This window comes from Equus caballus, chromosome 31 (genome assembly GCF_041296265.1).
Source record: "Equus caballus isolate H_3958 breed thoroughbred chromosome 31, TB-T2T, whole genome shotgun sequence".
NCBI lineage: Eukaryota > Metazoa > Chordata > Mammalia > Perissodactyla > Equidae > Equus > Equus caballus.
The window spans coordinates 22,409,471-22,419,006 of NC_091714.1; the positions used below are offsets into that span (position 1 = coordinate 22,409,471).

At 46.7% G+C, this 9,536-nt stretch overlaps 1 long non-coding RNA gene across 4 annotated transcripts; it reads left to right on the forward strand.

The window, feature by feature from the left end:
* Positions 1-690: 690 nt before the first annotated feature.
* On the forward strand, positions 691-8,750 carry LOC111771420 (uncharacterized). Of its 4 annotated transcripts, XR_011434366.1 has the most exons (4): positions 691-873; positions 2,258-2,372; positions 3,369-3,803; positions 4,373-5,383. It is a non-coding gene; the product is annotated as an uncharacterized lncRNA (long non-coding RNA). The 4 variants fall into 4 exon arrangements; XR_002805245.2 differs by lacking the exons at positions 3,369-3,803; positions 4,373-5,383 and adding an exon at positions 8,227-8,750 and having other exon boundaries at positions 696-873; XR_011434368.1 differs by lacking the exon at positions 3,369-3,803 and having other exon boundaries at positions 734-873.
* Positions 8,751-9,536: the final 786 nt, after the last annotated feature.

Here is a 9,536-nt window from a genome sequence, read left to right on the forward strand (position 1 = left end):
AAGAATCTCGAATGCATTATGCTAAGTAAAAGAAGGCAGACTCAAACGTCTTCCTGCAGTGTTGTTCTGCTTCAACGACCTTCTGGGAAAGGCACAAACTACAGGGACAGAAAACAGAGCAGTGGTTGCCAGTTTCTGGGAGTAGAGAGAGGGGATGACATTTTGGGCTAATGGAACTGTTCCATGTCTTGATTGTGGAGGTGATGACACAACTGTATTTGTCAAAAGTCATGGAATTGTATGCCAAAAAGAGGGAAATTTACTATGTATAAACTATACCTCAAGAAAAGATAAAGATCCCCGCCTAGTTGCCTTTCCTTTCCTTCCCTTTGGAGACAATCCAGCCTAATTCCTTCAACTGGTCAAGACTTTCAGCCAACAGAGACCTGCTTAGAGGTTATTCTGTACTTAGAAAGTGCTCTCATTTGGGGGGCCTTGTACTCACATATAAAAACATTGAAAGTATGAAAATGCTATTATATGGCTCCCAGGAAGCAAAGGTCTACCCATCTGGGAGGGAACGAAATTATCTCCTGTCCTTCTTGATGCATCGCTATCTGCATGGGGGAAGGGCAAACAAAACGAAAACACGGAGGTCCGCGGAGGCATTTGGCAATTTCTGGTTGGTTTGTTTTTAGGCTTGAACTCCCAGAAGCAGGAGGGGTAGATAAAAATTACCTTTCCTTCCTTGATGAGACTGCCCTGCAGAGAAATAGAACAATGTAGCCTCTGGACAAGGTTTCGCTGCTCTCAGAAGAGCTTCCCACCACAGGATGAGTTCTGAAGGCTGCAGGCTGTCGGAGTGAGTGCACAAGAGGAAGGCTGCAGAGGGGATGCAGCAGCTGGACTGAAAACAAGAAACAGACTGATGAGGTCCGTAATCATAGGTATAATACTTTGAAGGAAATCAATAGGGTGAGCGGAAGCAACTAGAAGAAGAGGTCCTTTAGGTAGGATGGTCAGGGAAGACGTTTCTGAAGCTGTACAGACCTAAGAGATGAGATATCATAGGTACCAGAGCACAGAGGGCACAGTACAGGCTGAGGGACAGGCAGATGTGAAAACTCGGCTGGAAGAACAGCCACGGAAAGGCAGTCAGCGAGGCTGGGATGTAATGAGCAAGGGGAGAGGGCGGGTGGTGTGGGTGACACAGAGGTAAGGGGGCACTTTCTAGATCAAGAAGAGCACCGTTTTCATATTTGTAGAAAATGTACTTACCCAGTTCGTTGTTTGCCTTTTAGTCTCTATTTTACATCTTGTTGTTGCTGTTGTTAATGGAATATTTTTTCCTTTTTCAAGCCAGTTGTTGTGTACACAGGAAAGCTATTGATTTTTATATCTTCGTAACCTAGTACCTTATTGAACTCTTTTTAGCTCTAAGAGTTTTCAGCTGATTCTCTCTTGGGTTTTTTGGATCTATGGTAATAGCGACAGAGAGGAGGAAGGGAGGGAGTGAGGAAAGAGGGAAGGGGGGAGGGGGCTGTTTTCTCCTCCTTGCTAATAATAAAACTCTTATTTAGGCTTGAGATGTTATTTTTTTAGCCAGAATTTCCAGAAAATTTTAGGAAAATAAATATTATAGTTTTTCCTTATTCTAATGGAAAACGTTTCTTGAATTTCACTACTAAGTATAAAGTTGGCTCTTGATTTGAAATAGATATTAATGAATATCTTAGGAACCATTGTTCTATTCCAAGGTTTTTGTTTCTTTGTTTTTTAAGGAGGTATTGCGGCAGGATATTATTCCTATCTATCAAAGATAGTAACAGGAAAAAAAGCAAAATTTTAAACTTTGTTCAGAAAGCACACTAGCAACACCGCATACTCAGCTGGAGGGTAAAAACATCCTCCTCAGCCATTTTCTCTGTGTTGTGGACAATTTTTTTTTTAAACAGCTCCTTGATTTTCCTTTGGGTAATACTCCTTTTCCCTTTTTACAAATCAACTTCATCGAAGTTTAATTTACATACAATACATTGTGTCTATTTAAATGTACAGTTTGATGAATTTTGACTGATGGATACACCGGTGAAACTGCCACAATCAAGACACTGAGCATTTCTCTCACCCTCAAAAGATTCCTCCTGCTTCTTTGTGGTCCAGCCCTCCCTTTGCCCACAGCCCCAGGCAACCACTGATCTGCCTTTTTTTGTCATTATGGATTAGTTGGCATTTTCTAGAATTTTATATTAGTGGACATACTGTATGGAATCTTTTGAGTCTGGCCTCTTCCATTTAGCTCTACTCCCACTTCCAGAAAGATAGATGCAGCCCCTCGAGAGGTACAGAAACTTTGTGCTCCTGAGAGTCACCTCAGAACGAGCTGTCGGGCCCCCCGGAAGCACTGAGGATGATCTCCCTTTGGGAAACTGGTGAGTAGCTCCAGTGTCAGGGGTCAGAGAGGGTTAGTTAGACACTTTGTATTTTGAAGGTTTACAAGGAAAAGTGTTTCTACTCCTGGCATTGAGTTCCTACTCCCTGGGAAGGAAAGGGGAACAGGTGTTCTGGGTACATGAGAGCTCTGACTCCAGAACCAGTCATGACCCAGTGCCCTAGGATTCTGGAGATGGCCATGTGTGTGAACTGAAGGACTGACCTTGGAGACACGGGCACCCAGCACTCAGAGAGATGGCCACAGATGTAAGTCCAAATTGCTGACCATGGAGACCAATTGCCTTGAAAATCCAGATGTGGACCCCAAGGCCCTCTGGGAGATGCCACATGTGCTAGCCACAGGAAGTGACCATGGAGAGCTACCACCTTGAAAACCAGGTCCCAGCACCCTGGGAATTCAGGGAGGTCATATATGGGCATTAGTTTCTTACTGCTGCTGTAACAAATTACCACAAACTTAGTGGCTTAAATGACACACATTTATTATCTTGTGGTTCTGGAGGTGAGAAGTCCAGAATGGGTCTCACTGGGCCAAAATCAAGGTGTTGGCAGAGCTGTATTCTTTCTGGAAGCTCTAGGAAAGAATCCATTTTCTTGCCTTTTTCGGCTTCCAGAGGCTGCAAGCATCCTTTGGTTCATGACTCTTCCATCTTCAAAGCCAGCAACGACCAGTCAAGTCTTTCTCATGACGCTGTCCTTTAGGTTCTGACTCATCTGCATCCCTCTTTCCCATCTAAAGACCTTTGTGATTACATTGGGCTCACCCAGATAATCCAAGCTAATCTCTTTATTTCAAGGTCAGCATGTTGGCAACCTTAATTCCACCTGCAATCTCTGTTCCCCTTTGCTATGTAACATAACATACTCACAGGTTCTCAGGATTAGGAGTGGATATCCTGGGGGGAGGGGGGGGGTGGGCGGTGCATTATTTTGCCTGCCACAGTGTGTAAACTGAAAGAGCTGACCACAAATAGCTACCATTTTGAGATCTCCTGTAGAGGCATCCTGGGCGTGCAAGAGATGGCCATCCACATGAATTCAAGGAGGTAGCCACAAAGAGCCGACCATCATGAGAACGCCTGCACAGTCATCCTGGGCACTCAGGGAGATGACCATGTGCAGGAAGTAAAGAGTGTGCAGCATGCTCCTTTGAAGAAACCAGGGGACCAGACCCAAACGTGCCACAGCACAGAACCAGGACCGTCTGTTGAACTCCCCAGGGCAGCTGACAACAAATTTCACAACTGGCCCGAGGAGCAGCAAGATGCAGGGCAGTTGTGGGTGGTCCCACACCTCTGCTCTCTCCACTGGGATGGGGAAGTTGGACCCACTTCCTTTTGACTATGATGAGCCCCTACAACAGCTCATGTGGAAAGGGGCAGAAATTAAGCTTCCTGCCAAGAAGATAGGTGGGTACTTGAAGCAGAATTAATGAAAAAAAACATCAAAATTTTAAATAAAGACAGATCCCATCCTGCACTTCATAAAAAAAAGAGTAAATGAAAAAGTCCTGTTATTTTGAGCATTTCAAAAGCTATTATGAAGTAGATAAAACAAGTATAGAAATTCTAGTATTGTTCTCCGTGAAACGATACCTGTAAGATCACATTTCAGCATTTTGGACAAAAGTACAGCCCCCTGGGAGTTCCTCACTTGTGTTGCTCAGGAGCTGATACAGAAGGATTCAGACATGGATCTTGCCTTGAAAAATAAGCAAGAAGATTTCATAGCAGTTTCTGAAAAACTGTACTGAATGTTTCATTTTTATAATCTCACTTGGCTTGATGAATAACCCACATGGCTTAAATTTTAAATTGCAAATTTCTGTAAAGAAAACATAAAATATAGAGAATAAATCTTACATATTCTAGGCAGTCTTTTTCTTTTTAGAATGAACATCTGAGCATTATGATTATCTGTGGTCAGATAATAATATGGGCTTTACTGGTCTTCACCGAATGAAGTTCTTTCTTTTAAGTTCTCAAGGTTATCAACATCTATGGATAAGAGGATGTGTTGTGAAGGGAACTGGCACGCGGCCCCCATCTGGAGACTTCAAGGCATTGCAGTCCTGTGTATTACGCATGCTGCCATCTTTATTCCTCAACAAGAGACTCTACAGACAGTAACATGAGAAAGGGGTCAGCGCTTGGTGCCAGTCTGCAAGGCACAGCATCTCTTCAGTTGCGCCAGCCATCACCTCACCCCTGCACACACTTGCTCTTCTATTTCGCCCACTGTGTCATTATACAGCCTTTGATGGCTCTACAGGTCTCACCTATTGTAGCCTCTCGTAGGGCTCTGGTCATTTTATGAGAAGATCATAGTGAGTTCTTGCATATTAGACTCTGTTCACAGAACTGACTCTTGGTATCCCTGAAGTCTTCAGCGACGCCAGGACACGGCCCTCACGGCTCTGCAATGGACAGTCCTCCATGCAGAGCGCCCAGTGCTTTCCCTCCTATTTCTCGGAGGCTCCACACATCTCTCTCAGCATCACTTCATCACTGCTTATTTCCATGGATTCCTTGTCTCTTCCCACTGGACTCTGGTTCTACCAGAGTCCTTGGAATCTTCTTGAGGGCTGGTTTTATATCCTGGGCAGCAGACCCATGCTGTTGGCTCTGCCTGGAACACCTGTGGTTCCACTGTCTGTCTACCTAATCAACTTACTTACCCTGAGACCTCACTTGGAATTTTAACTCCCCAGGGAAGCCTTCTCTGACCCCAAGACTAGATTGGAGTCTGATGCTATATGCTTTCATTGCATTCTGTATTTCATAGCATCCACCTCAGTTTGCAATATTATGTTTGGGCGGTCTTTTGTTTAGGTCCATATTTCCCACGAGGGCGTGAGCCGTATGCGCAACAGGACTGGGTCTGTTCTCTTGCCATTGCAACTGTTGGGCCCAGCTCAGTGCCTGACCCAGAGTAGGACTGAATAAATATATTTTGACCTAATGAAATAAAGGAGAAATGACCAAGTGAATGAATGGGTGAAGACAGTGTTTTCATTCACATAACAGCCAGGGTCCAGGCAGCTCTCCTCAGATTAGCAGGATATCAAAAACATGGGTCCTCGTCTACTTGGGCAAGTGATGGGCCTCTCTGAGCTCCTTGTCCTCATCTGTAGAATGGGGATAACAAAAGGGGCTCATGCAGATTTGGTGAAACTTTGCATATATCCCAAACACTCAGAAGAGTGCCCAGCACAGTAAGCACTAAACAGTATATATCAGCACCTCAAAAACCATGGCTCCGGTAACCGTGGAATTCTCGTGATCAGCAGTCATTGCTGACCCAATGCACTTACCCTGGCTCACATTAATATAAATATTTCATCTAATCTCTTTGTATATTTTTAGTGTTTATTATCCTGTGTCTCCAGGGCTGACTTATCTGTCGGTGCAGTAGCAACAAGGCCCAGGGCCCACAATACTTGCAGTGGCTCACAAAAATAGTTTAATCTCTTCTAAAATCTGAAGGGGAAAAAAAGAACTTTTAGACTAAAGAAAAATTTTTAATGTATAGTATGAATATATTTGCCTTTATAACAACATAGTCATAAAATATACTTTATATATCTATATATATATGGAGGAGGAAGGCGCCCAGGAAGGCGACAGTGCCCAGCCACACAAGTCATGGTGCAGCCTGTCGGTTCCCAACCTGACACCCTGCATCGGAGCCTTCACTCTCCAGTTAAAAGAAAGGAGAACTAAGCTAGCAGTGTGGGGCGGTGTGACATTTGTGTGCACCATCCGAATAGTTTAAGGCAAGGGCAGGCTGCTCCGGGAGAAAGGCCATCCTAGGAGTGGGTAATCTTTCTATCAGGGTCTGCCCTCCGGAAAGGCCTGCGCTGAGCCAGAGCCGGGCTGCAGAGAGGGCTCAGCCGTCCCCTCCTCCTCATCGCCTGCTCTCTCCTGCTGGTCCCTCATCCTCCCGCATCTCCTTGCCTGCACTCACCTCTGGCCCCACGTCCCCCTGGTTTCCTTGGCCATCTGCTCTCCTCCTCCCGGTTCTGCTAGGCTCGCGGGCAGTCGAGACCCAGCTCTGATCCTCGCCCTAGCTCCTTCCCCTGGCCACTGGCCCTGCTTCCTTCACTTAGCGTTTCCCTCGGCTCCCTCCACCTCCCCTTCCCTCTTCCTTTCTTCACTCCTTATTCTTGCACATTGTCTGCTTTTCTTCGCACTGTAGTTTCTTTGTGATTCCAATTTCAGGATCCCTGTTTTTCCTGCTACCGTTTCATTTTTTTTTATTAGCTTCATGCTCTTGTGCTGAGTTTGTGTTGGTTTGTTTTTTTAACATCTCCTTTCTCCCTCTTGCCCAGCCCCTTTTCACTGTTAGTTCCTTTTCTTTTTTTTTGCTTCCTTTTCCTCCCAGGACCTGGCCCCGTCCCTCCCACTCCTAACCAGGCTGTGCAAACTGCTCCTCTGCTCCGACCCTCACAGCCCAGAGGACATGGGCTCCTTCTGCCACCAGGGCCCCTGGAAAGGAGACTTGATGTGTGACAGAAACCTCAATGTATAGGCACTAAGTAGATCACGACTTTTCCAATGAAGACATTGGGAAGGAGAGAAATGAGCATGTTGCACATTCTCACGCTTGGCTGCCTATCAGGGTCATACAATTACCTGGGGCCACCTACTGTTGTGCAGAGAAAATGCAGCTTATTTGTTCTGTCTGTAGTCAACCTGCTTGCCTTTGCAGACCAGCACCTCCTCCCACTCCTGCATACACATACCAGCTGGTGGGCGGGCAAAATTAATTGTCCAACCCTGTAAACCAAACAGCCTCTTTAGCAGATATTTAGGCTGTCCTTTGGGTAAAATGCTCAGAGTCTCATGCTTCCTCGTTCCCTGCTTCCCTCTAAGGTGGCAGGGAGCTGGAGGCCAGGAAGCCTGGATGCTCTTCTTCTGGGAAGGAACGTGGAACCCCCGCCTCCTCCAGTCCTGGGGTGCCGACATTTGTCCTGTCAGTGGTCCCAGATGAAGCCTGGAGCTGCTCTAATTCACGACCTTGTCGCTGTTGGCTCCCCTCAGTTTCGGTGGCATGCTGGAGTCCTCTGAGATATGGCTGCCAACCCCACGTCCTTGGCACAGAGGCCTGGCCACAGGGAATCACTCAGGCTGGATTTCCTGTTAGGTTCTCCACTACTTCTGGGTCCTGTCTGTGTATCAGGGTCACCCAGGAAAGCTAGAAAGCAGCCTCTTCCCCCGCTAACAACATGCTCCATAAATTTCCCGTCTGCCTGAGAGGCTTCCTCCAGAGTCCTCCATGGGAATCTGGGTGGAAATGCTCCTTCCCTTGGGCACCCCTGATTTATCTCACACACGTGAGCATACTAGTCTATATTTAGATGAGGCTTAATATGTGCTTTGCATGATTTAATTCTCATAACAACCCTATGAGGAAGAGGTATTGTTATCATTCACATCTAACAGGCATGGGAACTGAGGCACAGAGAGGTTGAGAGTCTCACCCAGGATCACACAGCCCTGTGGGAGAGGGTGGCGCAGGTCTGGGAGCCCTGGTGGCCTGGCTGCAGGATCTCTGCTCTCAGATTGTGCTCTGCTGCTCTCCTGCCTCCTCTGATCCCCTTGGCCTCCTCCCTGCATTCCTCCTTCTACTTCCGCCCCCAGGCCAGAAAAGATGGGATTTATTTCCCCCATGTGTATGCTCTCTCTACCATGAAGCTGATTTATTTACCTTATAAAGAGCAGAGTGGGTTCAGTTTGTTTTGAACATTTTTCTCGGGCATTTTCAGAAAGAGACTGTGTGTTGACGTCAGCTGTGAGGCAAATGTTTCACTTCTTTCTTTGTCCACTTCAGAGAATTCTGGGAACTGCTAAGGCTGGTTGGTGGCGGTCATCCAAGTCCCATATGGAGATCCAGAATGTGTCCTCAAGAGCCTCCTGCCATATCGGCTCCAGCCTCGGCATCGGCAGCCCGAGTAACAGAAGTTGGCCAGGGCTGGCCTCCCGCCCTCCCCCGCCCCGGAGATGGGGAGCAGCGACCATGGTGAGCACCGCTGACCTGCAGCTGTCCAACATGTGGCCGTCGGCCCTGGCAGCCCCCCAGTGAGGCAACTGGTTGCTTCAGGGAAAAGACCTTGTTCGCCTTTCTTCATCTAGCACCTCGGTGGGATCAGGGCTCCTGGCCAGTGTTCCCCATTGAGGGCCAAGGCCCCACAAAAAGCTTTATAAATGGGCATGTGCACCCAGACAACCTGTTGTTTCTCAGAGATCTGGATCTTCTATCAAAATATTTAAATACTGGGGCTGGCCCCGTGGCCAAGTGGTTAAGCTTGTGCGCTCTGCTTTGGCGACCCACGGTTTCACTGGTTCGGCTCCTGGGTGTGGACATGGCACTGCTCACCAGGCCATGCTGAGGCAGCGTCCCACATAGCACAGCCAGAGGCACTCACACTAGAATAGACAACTATGGGGCGGGGGGGGGGAAGGGAGGACGGGGACGATGGGGGACTTTGGGGAGAAGAAGAAGAAGAAAAAAAGAAGATTGGCAACAGATGTTAGCGCAGGTGCCAATCTTTAAAAAAAACCCCACTACCTTTAAATACGTGGTTGATGCCTTAGTGTCGCGTGGTTCTATTGTGCAATTAGCAGCAGCTTTCGCGGCAAAGGCTGTAGCTTTGTAAAGCGCTGTCTTACAAAATGTGAAGTGCAATCTACTGCATGCAGGTCTCTCCAGAAGTGACCATGTTCTAAAACATTTCCTAGACTTCATTCTTTCAGTCATCAAACAAGTCTGTTTTGAGAAGAATCTCTTCTCCCTCCTCATTCCCAAATAAATCCACTTCCGATTGACTCCAAATCCTACACCAGTGGCTCCCCCTGGTGGTCAAGCTTTCTTATGTAGCCTCAAGGGCTCCCAGGGACGCTTGTCATCTATTTTCAGTGTTTCCTACAGAAATTATACTTTCATGGTGAGATTGTACTTACTAAAAATCTTTCTTTGCCTTCATGTGCGATGATAAAGGACCCAAGTGGCATTTATACAGATCAGAACGTTGGATTAGTGCTCTTTAACCGAAATACATGGAAATTTAAATAGTTTATTACATGATTAAAAACAATTTGTTTAGAAGATGGAAACTGTCGAAATGTGGGGTTCACATAGGC